The sequence below is a fragment of the Melanerpes formicivorus genome, unplaced genomic scaffold (genome assembly GCF_026170545.1).
Source record: "Melanerpes formicivorus ecotype bairdi unplaced genomic scaffold, bMelFor1.0.p_v2 SCAF_10, whole genome shotgun sequence".
NCBI lineage: Eukaryota > Metazoa > Chordata > Aves > Piciformes > Picidae > Melanerpes > Melanerpes formicivorus.
In genome coordinates, this window is record NW_027142362.1 from 9768790 (window position 1) to 9783009 (window position 14220).

General features: G+C 54.2%; 1 protein-coding gene across 1 annotated transcript in view; it reads left to right on the forward strand.

Moving 5' to 3' along the window:
* The first annotated feature begins 405 nt into the window (after positions 1-405).
* Positions 406-14220, forward strand: part of GLCE (glucuronic acid epimerase) — a 63055-nt gene continuing 49240 nt past the window's right edge. The window contains exon 1 of the mRNA XM_068143560.1: positions 406-775. The gene's annotated coding sequence lies outside the window, so the exon portion shown is untranslated. The remainder of the gene's footprint in view (positions 776-14220) is intronic.

A 14220-nucleotide genomic window follows, 5' to 3' on the forward strand; every position in this document is an offset into this window, starting at 1 on the left:
GGAAGAAATCCCCTCACGAAGTAGTTTAATTAATGGCCCCTCCGTTCCCCCCCCCCCCGCCCCAAGCCCTCAGGCAGAGTCAGCCCCGCCCTGCGGTTCCCGCCACTCCGCCCCGCGCGCCGCCACGTGCGCGCGGACAAGGGCCGGGGCGTCGCTCGACCAACAGCCAGCTTCCGCATCACCCTCTAGTCCCGCCTCCCCCACTCCCATTGGCGGATGGAAGAACCCGCCCACCCCCGCCGTTCTCGCGGGAAGTAGGGGCGGGGCCGGGCTGCCCGCTCCGTTCCCCGTGCTGGGGCTCTGTCACCGTCGCCTCTGTTGAGCGCTGCAGCTGAGCGGCGGGGAGGAGGGACAGCGGCGGCGGCTGCTGGCCGCGCTTCTCCCGCCATCCATATCGGTGGCTCCGCGCACGTAGCGCGTCTGGTAGCGGGTTGAAGTGAGGCCGTGAACGGAGTAAGGGCGGTAGTAAAGGCTGCCCGCCCGGTTAGGAGGCGCAGAAGTGCCTCCGCCGCCGGGCTGATGTTCCCGGTGCAGCGACTCCTCCCTCTCCCGTTCGGCTGCTCCCCGCCCTGCCGTCGCTGCTGCTGCTGCTGCTGTCACGGCGTGCCGCGCGCCCGGCGCCGCGCCTTCCTATTGGTCAGTCCTGCCAGCGCGCCCCGCCCTGCTGTGCTCTTATTGGCGGCGCGGCCTAAGGGCGGGTCCGGCGCGGCCCCTCCGTGCTCCTCCCGCTCCCCGGCGCTCGGGTTCCGCCGCCAGCGAGGCCCGCGCCCCGCAGGTAGGAACCGTACCGGCCTCCCGCTGCTCGCAGCCCCTCGCCGCGCTACCTTCCCCTCGCTTCTCTTCCGCTTCCTCCGGGAGGCCGCTCCTCGTCCTTCCAGAGGAGCCGCGGCCCCTCCTCAACGCCAGGCGGGCGGCCCGTGGGCCGCTCTTCCCTCGGCGGCTCGCCGGTAACGGCAGCCTCGGGGCTTTCCGTGTTACCTAGTGGGCCGGGGGCTGCTGGGGAGGGAGCTGGAGCCGGCCTCACCCCGCGGCGTCGGTGGCTGGATGTGCGTGGCCCAAAGTGAGGGTTTCTCCTGGAGGCTGGTAAGGAAAATGCAGGATTCGGGGCTGTGGTTTGTGGCTGAGCCCAGCGCCGGGAGTCCTTCCTGGAAAGCCCCTAATCCAAGGTGAAGCGAACTCGGGAACTGTGCTAACCCAGGCCTCCCAGCGCTGGTGAAAACCTCCCGTGCTCCTTGGAGGGGAGGCAAAGCTGCTTCTCGAGCAGCAGCAGAATGAGGCTGTTACCTGGTCCTGTGCTTTGTGTCTGGTCCTGGTGCTGTGCTTTTGGTGTGATACCTGGGTAGGCTTGGAAAATAACAAGGAATCTGGGTTCAATGATTTAATGCCTCTGCTAGGTGAGAGGCAAGTGACTGTCTTCAGAGATCGGCTCCCAGTGCCCTGCTCCGGCAGCCTGTCTGAAGAGAGTTGTGAAATCCTTTAGGTTAGTAAAGATCTCTAAGGTCTTTGAGTCCTATGGGGAATCATCATCGTAATAATATAGCTCTACGGAAAATGTTGAAGTGGCCCAGTCAGGTGCTGTGTTGATCCTGCTCGGATGTGGGTGCTGTTTTGCTCTGCCGAAGTATTTCGGATGCGTTCGAGATGGTGAGGCACAACGGAAGCACCATGAAGGTGGCCGAGAGGCTTCGTCAGGTGGCCATAAAGCTTAACTCAGCTCGGACCTACTTTCTTATGCGTCAATTTTCCACGGGGAGCTTGAGATGGGTCAGACTTTGTCAAGCTGAGCTCTGAAAGTGCCTCTGTAGCGGCGAGCAGCAGTTTCCCGGTGCTCCTGGAGTCAGTGAAGCATCAGCCACCCGCAGAGCTGTTTGTGTGAAGGCTTGTTACATGCTCCGAGCAAGTGCTGCTGTAACAGGATGAGATTGGTGGCCTTAGGAAGGCTGGAGCTGAGTGGGATTTGTGCTGAAGCTCTGTCGGTGTGGAAGAGTCTCTCCCCCTTGGTGGGACTTAATTCCAGGAGAGGTGGCTGTTACCTGCTCTTCCTTTTGCCTTCTGGAATTCACACCCACTTGAACAGTGTGAAGAGAGGAGAAAACCTGATCAGCACCTGCTCTGGGGAGGGGGAATTGAACTAATGTCTGTGGGTTTTGTCAGAGTAGAGAGAGTGAGGTCAGAACGGGGATGATGAGGACGGTGTGTTCCAGGATCATACCTACTGTGTCTTCTCTGAGTACAGCATGCAGGTCAGCTGCTCCAGGCCTCATCAGGAAACTCTGGATGCTGTCTCATGATGGGTGGTGAGGCACTGGAACAGGTTGCCCTGGGAGGTTGTGGATGCCCCTTCCCTGGAGGTGTTCAATGCCAGGTTGGATGAGGCTTTGAGCAATCTTGGCCTAGTGGGAGGAGTCCCTGCCCGTGGCAGGGGGGTTGGAACTAGGTGGTCTTTAAGGTTCCTTCCAAGCCACACAGTACTTTGCTTCTGTGACAATGGCAGAGGTTTGGAGCACTTTATTGCCAAGCAAAGTCAGGAGAAGATAAATAAGATGTGTTGTAGATATGTTTGAGTGTCTATAGGCTGTTGTGCTTGCTTTGAGAAGCAGGAGGAGGGTGCATGATGCAAGGTTTTAAAGCAATATATTCTGCCTTTAGGCAGAATCCTGTTGCAGAGGCAAAGACCTGCCAGCTTCCCAGGTGGTGGAAGGTGATGAGTGTAGATACAGGAGTGTGATCTTCCAGTTCTTCCACATGATGCTTGTTGGCTTCAGGGGACCACAGCTCAAAAACTCTTGAGGGTTTTTATTGTTTCCTCTTACTACTTCATTTCATCCTTTTGACTGAAGCCTCTTGGCTTGCTCTGTTCAGCACAGAAGTTGCCAGTAGTTAATAGTTCTCTCAGTTAGAGCTGGCCAAGCAAGAAAGGCCCTTACATGCCTCTAAAGTTGGCCAGTTGGAACAAGCCTTAATATTTACTCTGCCCTTAGAGGCATCTTGCTGTGCTGAGATGTTCTTTGGCACCGTTGTGAAAGGGGGGGCGGGGTGGGGGTGGTGAAACAGTGCCCTGTGTTTCTCTAAAGGCATTGTTTTCCCTTCGGTGACCTTCTCACCTCCTGAGCCAGTCGGTGCTGGATCAGTAGAACCCAGGTCAAAAGCAGCTCGATTATCCAGGTGCTCTTTGTACCTTTTTCCAACCGGCAAATCCTCTCTTTGCCGAGGTTCTGCAGCAATCCCACCCCTGCTTTGTGTGTCCATCCCCTCCTCCCCCAGCTTGTGACACGATGCTGTAATAAGGGAGGCAGGCTTGTTGGTCTTGCTGTGCGTCCCTTCGGGAGGTGGGATGCCTCAGGAAGTCCTCTCCTCCCTTCTCATGAGGTAATGCTGGCACTGTCTGCATGTGGGATGGGAGAGACTGGTTCATTTTTATTACTATTATTTATATATGTATATATAAATGATCAATAAAGATGCCCTAAAGCACAGCCTGGCTGAGGCTGTCCCCTTTTAGACCACGCAGTGTGGTGGTTTACACGCAGCTCAAAATTAGGAGGGCCCTGGAATGATTAGTATCTGGCTGGTGGCCCAGAAAGAGGGAAAGCTGAGGCTGGAAGCATTTGACAGTAATTTTCTGTAAGACAAGTGTCCTTAGCTCTTTCATTGTCCAATTGATCCTTGAACAATAGCTCTCCCATTTGTAATTCCAACTCTGTGAAGCAGCTCTGCCAGGAGAGACAAGAGGTGTGCTAGGGCTTGTGCTGCAGGAAAACAAGAGGTCTTGGGTACCTCCTTCAAGGGAGTGTTCTAAATCACCTCAAGCCCCCTCCTGCCTCAGGATGTTTGGCAGGAGTGGAGGTGGTTGGCTGTTGCAGGGTGAGCAGGTGATAACCGACTGCTGCTGTGTGGGAAGTGGGCCCGGGTGAACCTCCTGAGGTTCAACGCAGCTGAAGTGCAAGGTCCTGCACCTGGGCTGGGGCAGCTCCTGCTGTCAACACACAGCTGGGGAACAGCCCTGTGGAGAGGGACTTGGGGGTGCTGGGGTGTGCAAAGCTGAAGGTGAGCTGGAATCAAGTGCTCCCAGCCCTGCCCCAGCTGTGTCCTGGGTAGCAAGGGGGAGGGAGGGGATTCTGCCCCTCTGCTCAGACCCCACCTGCAGGGCTGGGGCCAGCTCTGGAGTCCTCAGCACAGACAGGGACCTGTTGGAGCAGGGCCAGAGGAGACCACAGCAATGCTGGGAGGGCTGGAAGCCCTCTGCTGTGAGGCCAGGCTGGGAGAGTTGGGGCTGTTCAGCCTGGAGAAGAGCAGGCTCCAGGGACACCTCCTGGTGATCTGTCATGCTCAAAGGCGCTGACCAGAAAGCTGGGGACAGACCTCAGAGCAGGGCCTGTTGTGACAGGACAAAGGGTGATGGTTGGGAACTAAAAGAGGGAGATTGAGACTGGAGAGAAGGCAGAAATGTGTTGACCCTGAGGGTGGTGAGACCCTGTGCCAGGTTGCCCAGAGAGCTGGGAGCTGCCCCATCCCTGGAGCCATTGCAGGCCAGGTTGCTTGGGGCTTTGAGCAGCCTGCTCTGGTCTCAGCTCTCCCTGACACCTGCAGGGGCTTGGACATGAGGACCTCTAAAGCTCCTTTCCCCCAACCCCCAGTCTGTGACTCTCTGATTCTACCTGTTGTTGTTTTGCCTCATAGCACTTGGTGTTTGGGGCTCCCCCCCTGCCCTTTCTGATCAGGATCTCTACTTCCCTCAGAGCAAGGGGACTCAGGAGTTGGCTTTCACTGAGGTTCCATTTAGAGTGGGCCTCTGTCTCTGAGCAGCACTTCATCGAGGCCCTGAGATTAAAAGGCCTCTCCTTGCAGCGCTCCTTCAGCTGGTTACTGTCTGGTTGGGGGGGGGGGGGGGGGGGGGAATGTTTTTAATGAAGCAGCTTTCATCTCTGAGCTGCAGCTCAGAAACTTTGAAGATCTAATTTCTGCTGGTGTTCAAAGCCAGTTGAGTCATCACTTTAGCCTTGTGCTGCAGACCTAAGATGTCGGCAGATGTTCCCCCTCGTACAGCAGGGACATTTTGTGCTGCTCCTCTGCTTCTGTTTGGGGTTGTGGTTTCTCCCCCTACCCCCCCCCCCCCCTTACCACCCATAATGATGAAATTCTGAGGCTCCTAAAGAAAATTCAGGGAATAAACACTAGGATTTGGGGGCTGTTTGCCCGTGTGAGCCCAGCGCTGTGCCACGCTTCCAGCGCAGATCCTTCTGCTTTGTCCTCTGCTCTGCCCTGGGGAGGTCACAGCTGGAGGTCTGGGTCCAGTTGTGGGCTCCCTGGTTCAGAACAGGCAGGGAACTACTGGAGAGAGTCCGGAGGAGGCTACAAAGATGCTGAGGGGCCTGGAGCATCTCTGTAAGGGGGAAAGGCTGAGAGCCCTGGGGCTGTTGAGCCTGGAGAAGAGCAGCCTGAGAGGGGATCTGCTCAGTGCTCAGCAAGAGATAAAGGATGGGTGGGTGGCAAGAGGATGGAGCCAGACTCTTGTCAGTAGTTCCCAGTGACAGGACAAGGAGCAATGAGCACAACCTGGAACCCAGGAGGTTCCATCTGAGTATGATGAGAAAGTTCTTTGGTGTGAGGGTGCTGAAGCTCTGGAGCAGGCTGCCCAGAGAGGTTGTGGGGTCTCCTTCTCTGGATTGCTTCCAAACCCCCCCTGGCCATTGTGCTCCTGGGCAAGCTGCTGTGAGTGCCCTGCTTGAGCAGTGAGGTTGGACTGGGTGATTTCCAGAGGTTCCTTCTACCCTCCCCCGTGCTGGGATTCTGGGATCCACTGGATTTTCACTTAGTGTTCCTAGAACCAAATCTCTTTAACACTCCCTGTTTTCCCCACCCTTTGTGTTGCAGCTTTTTCTGCTTTCTTTTCACCTCATCTTCTCTTGATGTCCTTTTTCCCCCTTGCTTTGTCCTTCTTTGTGGTGTCTTGCTGGTGCTGGAACGTGGCCTGTCCTCTGTGCACGGTGAGCCAGCTACTGGCCTCGGTGCCGACCTTTGTGCCGTGCTTGCTGCCCAGAGAGGTTGTGGAGTCTCCTTCTCTGGATTGCTTCCAAACCCCACTGGCCATTGTGCTCCTGGGCAAGCTGCTGGGGGTGCCCCTGCTTGAGCAGTGAGGTTGGACTGGGTGATTTCCAGAGGTTCCTTCCACCCTCCCCCATGCTGGGATTCTGGGATCCACTGGATTTTCACTTAGCATTCCTAGAACCAAATCTCTTTAACACTGCCTCTTTTCCTGGCTCCACTCCTTGTGTTGCAGCTTTTTCTGCTTTCTTTTCACCCCATCTTCTCTTGATGTCCTTTTTCCCCCTTGCTTTGTCCTTCTTTGTGGTGTCTTGCTGGTGCTGGAACGTGGCCTGTCCTCTGTGCGCGGTGAGCCAGCTACTGGCCTCGGTGCCGACCTTTGTGCCGTGCTTGCTGCCCAGAGAGGTTGTGGAGTCTCCTTCTCTGGATTGCTTCCAAACCCCACTGGCCATTGTGCTCCTGGGCAAGCTGCTGGGGGTGCCCCTGCTTGAGCAGTGAGGTTGGACTGGGTGATTTCCAGAGGTTCCTTCCACCCTCCCCCATGCTGGGATTCTGGGATCCACTGGATTTTCACTTAGCATTCCTAGAACCAAATCTCTTTAACACTGCCTCTTTTCCTGGCTCCACTCCTTGTGTTGCAGCTTTTTCTGCTTTCTTTTCACCCCATCTTCTCTTGATGTCCTTTTTCCCCCTTGCTTTGTCCTTCTTTGTGGTGTCTTGCTGGTGCTGGAACGTGGCCTGTCCTCTGTGCGCGGTGAGCCAGCTGCTGGCCTCGGTGCCGACCTTTGTGCCGTGCTTGCTGCCCAGAGAGGTTGTGGAGTCTCCTTCTCTGGATTGCTTCCAAACCCCACTGGCCATTGTGCTCCTGGGCAAGCTGCTGTGGGTGCCCCTGCTTGAGCAGTGAGGTTGGACTGGGTGATTTCCAGAGGTTCCTTCCACCCTCCCCCATGCTGGGATTCTGGGATCCACTGGATTTTCACTTAGTGTTCCTAGAACCAAATCTCTTTAACACTCCCTGTTTTCCCCACCTTTTGTGTTGCAGCTTTTTCTGCTTTCTTTTCACCTCATCTTCTCTTGATGTCCTTTTTCCCCCTTGCTTTGTCCTTCTTTGTGGTGTCTTGCTGGTGCTGGAACGTGGCCTGTCCTCTGTGCGTGGTGAGCCAGCTGCTGGCCTCGGTGCCGACCTTTGTGCCATGCTTGCTGCCCAGAGTTGCCTCGGTGCTTGCTTTTGATCTGGGAAACCCTTGGCAGGACAGAAGGCCCTTTTGGGCTGGCTAACAGTTAACAAAGTTTACTGAAACCCCCCCCCGTAGCCTGTGTGTTTTCAAATGTTGATATTGAAGGTGAAATATTGAAGGTGACAGATAAAAACAGGTGGCAATGAGCTCTTTCCAAAGCAAGCTCATTGCTAATGCCCAAGCAAATGAGGTTTTAATTAGGGTCTTATCTCAAGTGTGGAACATTTCCCCCCTCCCCCCCCCCCCTTCTTTTTTACCTCATGTATAGGATTAAAGATCAGCTGCTTGTCCCCTGATGTCGGCCACAACAACCCCAGGCAGTGCTACAGGCTGGGGTCAGAGTGGCTGAGAGCAGCCAGGCAGAGAGGGACCTGGGGGTGCTGCTTGATGGTAGGCTGAACATGAGCCTGCAGTGTGCCCAGGTGGCCAAGAAGGCCAATGGCATCCTGGCCTGCATCAGGAACAGTGTGGCCAGCAGGAGCAGGGAGGTCATTGTGCCCCTGTACACTGCACTGGTTAGGCCATACCTCGAGTCCTGTGTCCAGTTCTGGGCCCCTCAGTTTAGGAAGGAGGTTGACTTGCTGGAGCATGTCCAGAGAAGGGCAAAAAAGGTGGGGAGGGGTTTGGAGCACAGCCCTGTGAGGAGAGGCTGAGGGAGCTGGGGTTGCTTAGCCTGGAGAAGAGGAGGTTCAGGGGAGACCTTATTGCTCTCTACAACTACCTGAAGGGAGGTTGTAAACAGGCAGATGTTGGTCTCTTCTCCCAGGCAAGCAGCACCAGAACAAGAGGACACGGTCTCAGGCTGTGCCAGGGGAAGTTTAGGCTGGAGGTCAGGAGGAAGTTTTACACAGAGAGAGTGATTGCCCATTGGAATGAGCTGCCCGGGGAGGTGGTGGAGTCACCATCACTGGAGGTGTTTAGGAGGAGACTTGACAGGGTGCTTGGTGCCATGGGTTAGTTGATTAGGTGGTGTTGGATGATAGGTTGGACTTGATGATCTTGAAGGTCTCTTCCAACCTGGTTTATTCTATTCTATGTGGGTTGGTGTCACTTTATGATATCTGATGTAGAGATTTCCCTGTGATTTGATCCCCAAATGAGTTGGGTTTTGGCCACGTTGCCAGCAGGGTTAGGTGTCCCAGGTCCCACTGTGGGAAGTGAAGATGTTCAGAGCAATGCCCATGTTGCTGCCTGGCCAGGATCTGTTGTAAAGTTCAAGGCTTTGGGGCATTGCATCTCTGTTGTTTTAGGGATGATCAGTGAATCACAGGCTGCTTTGGGTTGGAAAGGACCTTTAAAGGTCACCTAGTCCAGCTCCCTCTGTGTTTTGTTCCTTGTTTCCTCCTAATCAAGACCTTAACCTTTCCTGAAGGAACATTAAAGGCTAAACAGTGAGTTTAGCCACTCAGCCTCCCCTTTTAGTTTAGAGATTTAGTTTACAGACTGGATGGGGTCTTTGGTGCCATGGTTTAGTTGATTAGATGGTGTTGGGTGATAGGTTGGACTTGATGATCTCAAAGGTCTTTTCCAGCCTGGTTAATTCTATTCTATTCACAGAATGGTTTGGGTTAGAGATCATCTATTTCCATCCCCTGCCATGGGCAGGGACACCTCCCACTAGCCCAGCTTGCTCAAGGCTTCATCCAACCAGGCCTTGAACACCTCCAGGGAGAGAGATGGTGGTGGCACAGCCCACTCCTGTCCCAGGGAGCTGCTGGCCAGCACAACTCCCCCTCCCTGAGCTCCTGTAGCACTCTGGAGAAGCTTTCCCAGGTCTGGAGAGCCTGGAGCACCTTCCCACTCCAAATGATAGAATCACAGAATGGTAGGGGTTGGAAAGGACCTCTGGAGATAGAGTCCAGCATCCCTGCCAAAGCAGGATCACCCAGGGCAGCTCACACATCCAGATGGGCCTTGAAAGTCTCCAGGGAAGGAGACTCCACAACCTCTCTGGGCAGCCTGCTCCAGGGCTCCAGCAGCCTCACTTCCAGTTTGTTGCCCTTTGTTCTGTCACTGGGCACCACTGAGAAGAGTCTGACCCCAGCCTCTGGGGTCCCTCTCTGGGCAGCCTGCTCCAGTGTCTCACCACCCTTACTGCTGAGCTTTAACATCTGACCCCTTGGTAGGGTTGAGACCAACAGGGCTTCTGTTTGAAGGTTCTTCCCCAATGGGCTCTCCACAATAATCTTGGTTTATCACAACATGTAGAACAGCAGACAAGGTTTTCCAGCTTCAGGAAGTGTGCCTGGAGTTTGGCCTCAGCTTGAGAGAGGTGCAGTGATATGGATTGAGGACCCAAGCTGGCCCAGAGAGGTTCACTTGAGCAAAGGGGTTCCATGTCTAGCAGGGTCCAAGGTTTTCTGCTCTGTTCACAGAGTGGTTTGTGTTGGAAGGGACTTTTCAAGGTCATCCAGTCCAACCCTCTGCAGTCAGCAGGCACATCTGCAGCTAGAGCAGATTGTTCAGAGCCCCAAACAACCTGACCAAGTATGGTTCCAGAGAGCATCTACCACCTCTCTGAGCAGCCTGGGCCAGGGTCTCACCACCCTCAGGGTCAAGTATTTCTTCCTTTTCCCCAGTCTGAATCTCCCTCTTTGAGTTCAAACCATCACCCCTTGTCCTGTCACAACAGGCCTTGCTCTGAAGTCTGTTCCCTGCTTTCTCATTGGCCCCTTGAAGCACCAAAAGGCCACCAGAAGATCTCCCTGGAGCCTTCTCCAGGCTGAACAACCCCAACTCTCTCAGCCTGGCCTCACAGCAGAGAGCTGCCAGCCCTCCCAGCGTTGCTGTGGCCTCCTCTGGCCCTGCTCCAACAGGTCCATGCCTCTGCTGTGCTGAGGACTCCAGAGCTGGCCCCAGCCCTGCAGGTGGGGTCTGAGCAGAGGGGCAGAATGTGCTGCCCAGGGACGTGGTGGAGTCACCATCATTGGGAGTGTTCAGGAGGAGACTGGCTGGGGTGCTTGGTGCCATGGGTTAGTTGATTAGATGGTGTTGGGTGATAGGTTGGACTTGATGATCTTGAAGGTCTCTTCCAACCTGGTTTATTCTATTCTAAATCTGAAGAGACTGAGCTTAATTGACCAGCTGTATTTAATGGACATCTGCATTTCCCATAGGAATCTTCTCAACAGTACCAAAAAAAAACCCATCAACTAATTCCTGCAAACCACATGAAGGAATAATCATAAAAGAAAGACTTCTCTTGGAGTCAAAAGGGATGAAGGTCAATCACATTTCCTTCCCTGCTTCAGGCACAACCTGCTTCATGCAGCTGGGCTGCAGACAGGTTGCCCAGGGAGGTTGTAGGCTGGAGATTAGGCAGAACTTCTTCCCAGTGAGGGTGGTGAGACACTGGGACAGGTTGCCCAGGGAATCTGTGGATGCTCCCTTCCTGGAGGTGTTCAAGGCCAGGTTGGATGAGGCCTTGAGCAACCTGATCTAGTGGGAGGTGTCCCTGCCCATGGCAGAGGGGTTGGAACTGGATGATCCTTGAGGTCCCTTCCAACCCAAACCATTCTGTGCTCTGCAGGCTGCAGAGGTGACTGTGGCAAGCAAATCCTCTCCTGCCTGTGGATGTGTTAATTGCTCATGGTGAGATACCCCCATGTTGACTTGTTGGAACGAGTCCAGAGAAGGGCAACGAAGTTGGTGAGGGGTTTGGAGCACAGCCCTGTGAGGAGAGGCTGAGGGAGCTGGGGTTGCTTAGCCTGGAGAAGAGGAGGCTCAGGGGTGACCATATTGCTCTCTACAACCACCTGAAGGGAGGTTGTAGCCAGGTGGGGTTTGGTCTCTTCTTCCAGGCAGCCAGCACCAGAACAAGAGGACACAGTCTCAGGCTGCACCAGGGGAGGTTTAGGCTGGATGTTAGGAAGAAGTTCTACACAGAGAGAGTGATTGCCCATTGGAATGGGCTGCCCAGGGAGGTGGTGGAGTCGCCGTCATTGGAGGTGTTCAGGAGGAGACTGGATGGGGTGCTTGGTGCCATGGGTTAGTTGATTAGATGGTGTTGGGTGATAGGTTGGACTTGATCTTGAAAGTCTCTTCCAACCTGGTTTATTCTATGTATTCTACCTGACCCTTTGGCCTCTGCAGGCTTCCTAACCTGAGGGGTTGCTCTCTCCAGTTAATTCTAACATGCTTGTGGAATTTGCCCCAGAGTTGAGTGGTTTTAAGTGGACCTGAAGGCCACCTCCACACAACATTGGATTTGGGGCTTTAGACATCCCTGTTTTCCCCTGGGGATCTGTTGGGTGGTGGTTGCTTGATGCAGTATGAGATGGCTGGGTCTTGTTGGGACTGATGAAGAAATAATGGGTGGCTGCTGGCTTAATTTTCTTCCTAATGATTTGGTGTAAGCAGCATCTGAGCAGATGTAAGGATTAATTGTTAAACTGCTTAAAGAGCAGGCTGCTGAAGAGCATGGCTTGTGTTTTGGAGCCAGTTGTCCTTAGAGAGCTGACCTGGATCAGTTCACTTGCTGAGTGCCTCAATAATTTAGAGAGAGCTCCCAGACTCCCAGCATGGTGAGGGTTGAAAGGGGCCTCTGGAGATCAGCCAGTCCCAACCCCCCTGCTCAGGTAGGGTCACCCACAGCAGCTTGCCCAGGGTCACAGTGGAAGCTCTCCAGAGAAGTCTCTCTGGGCAGCCTGCTCCAGGCCTCCAGCACTCTTGCAACAAAGAACTGGGTTCCAGTTTGTGCTCATTGCTCCTTCTCCTCTCACTGAGCACCACTGACAAGAGTCTGGCCCTATCCTCTTGCCCCCCACCCTTTAGCTCTTGCTGAGCACTGAGCAGATCCCCTCTCAGGCTGCTCTTCTCCAGGCCAAACAGCCCCAGGGCTCTCAGCCTTTTCTCATGGGAGAAGGCTTTGTCAAGGCAATGTAGTCTTCTGCCACAGGATGCTGGCTCAAGGGTTGAAGGGACTTTGGAAATACTTCCCTGTCAGTTTCTGTGTGTTTGTGCCCATTTGATTTATCTTGTCTGCTTTTTGATAAGCAGAAAGCTTCAGCAGATATGATCAGCACAGAATGGTTTGGGTTGGAAGGGGCCTTCAAGATCAGTTAGTTCCAACACCCTGCCATGGGCAAGGACCACTCCCACTAGACCTGGTTGCTCAAGGCCTCATCCAACACAGCCTTGACCAGCTCCAGGGAGGGGACAGCCACAACCTCCCTGGGCAGCCTGCTCCAGTGTCTCACCACCACCCTCCCCGGGAAGAATTTCTTCCTCATCTCCAGCCTAAAACTTACTGAAAAGGGTTACTTTGAGTTTTGAGCAGTTCAGCTGTGACTTGAAGAGCCATTTATTAGTCAAGCTCTCCTGTTCAAAGGTACCTGAGGAAGAAGTGGAATGCAGGAGGCTGCTGGTTGTGTTGCCTTAGCTGAGTTGAGGCTCTGCTGTGAAGCTCAGGTGGGGTTAACTGCACAGTTCATCTCAAGCAGAAGGACTAATCCCTGCTGGCTAATGTAGGCTTTCTTAAAGACCCTAAGAAGCTTTCCTCTCCTGCTGTAGGCCTTTTGGCTCTTTCTCATGGGAAATGTCAACAAATGAGATCAAAGCATCTTGTGCTGCAGGAAGGGAGAAGTGATTTTCTCGCTCTGGGGTGGGCTTTGTGAGGGATGCTCCTTTTTCCCCCCCCTCCCCATATATATCCATGTAGCTGAGGCACCAAAATAGGTTCCATATTTCATACTGGTGGTGTGTGGTTGCCACTGGCTGCTCCTGGACTGTCTGTTTCATGTTATAACTGGGTTTGGTCCTTGCCAACCTGACAGATTCGCACTGGAGCTGCCATATGGAAGGTGAACTGAGAGAAGAAATCTCCATGCCATGCCAGTTCCCCAAGCAAGGTGTTGGAGAGCTGCATGCTTTGAGAGATGACAGCCACCTTCCTCCACATGCTAGTGGGCTTTGTTGTCTTCATGCACTGGGTGTTCTTCCAGAAAAAAAAATCTGAATTTCCCAGGAAGTTGAACTGCCAGGAGAGCTGCTTGGGGTTTTTGGGTGGGTGGGAGGAATGGCTTCATCCTGCTCAGCCATATGGTGGTGGCAACTTCAAGCCAGTGGGGTTTTAGGGCTGGAAAAGGGGGAAGAATTTGGTCACCTCTACAGCTCAGTTGTGAATGCCACCATGGTGGGAGTTGGAAGGGACCTCTGGAGATCATCCAGGCCAAATCCCCTCCTAAAGGGGGACATTGAGACTCTTGAATGTGTCCAGAGAAGGGTAGTGAGGCTGGGGAGGGGTCTGGAGCACAGCCCTGTGAGGAGAGGCTGAGGGAGCTGGGGTTGCTTAGCCTGGAGAAGAGGAGACTCGGGTGACCTTCTTGCTCTCTACAACTACCTGAAGGGTGGTAGTTAGCCAGGAGGGGGTTGGTCTCTTCTCCCAGGCAAGCAGCACCAGAACAAGAGGACACAGTCTCAAACTGTGCCAGGGGAAGTTTAAGCTGGAGGTGAGGAGAAAGTTCTTCACTGAGAGAGTTGTTAGCCATGGGAATGTGCTGCCCAGGGAGGCAGTGGAGTCCCCATCCCTGGAGGTGTTCAAGAGGGGATTGGAGGTGGCACTTGGTGCCATGGTTTAGCAGTCATGAGGTGTTGGGTGATAGATTGGACTGGATGATCTCTGAGGTCTTTTCCAACCTTGGTGATTCTATGCTGCTGAAGCAGGGGCACCCACAGCAGCTTGCCCAGCATCCCAGGGCTCAGCTTGGTTTGGAATCTCTGGCCCTCCAACATCAAGTCCAGCTGTAAACCTAAGCCAACCATGGCCATTAAACCATGTTTGAAGGCTACACCTTTCTTGACCACCTCCAGGCCTGGTGGCTCCACCAGCTCCCTGGGCAGCCTGTTCCAGTGCCTGACCACGCTCGCGAGGAAACAAATTGTTCCTCGCATCCTACCTAAACCTCCCCTGCTGCAGCTGGAGGACGTTTCCTCTCAT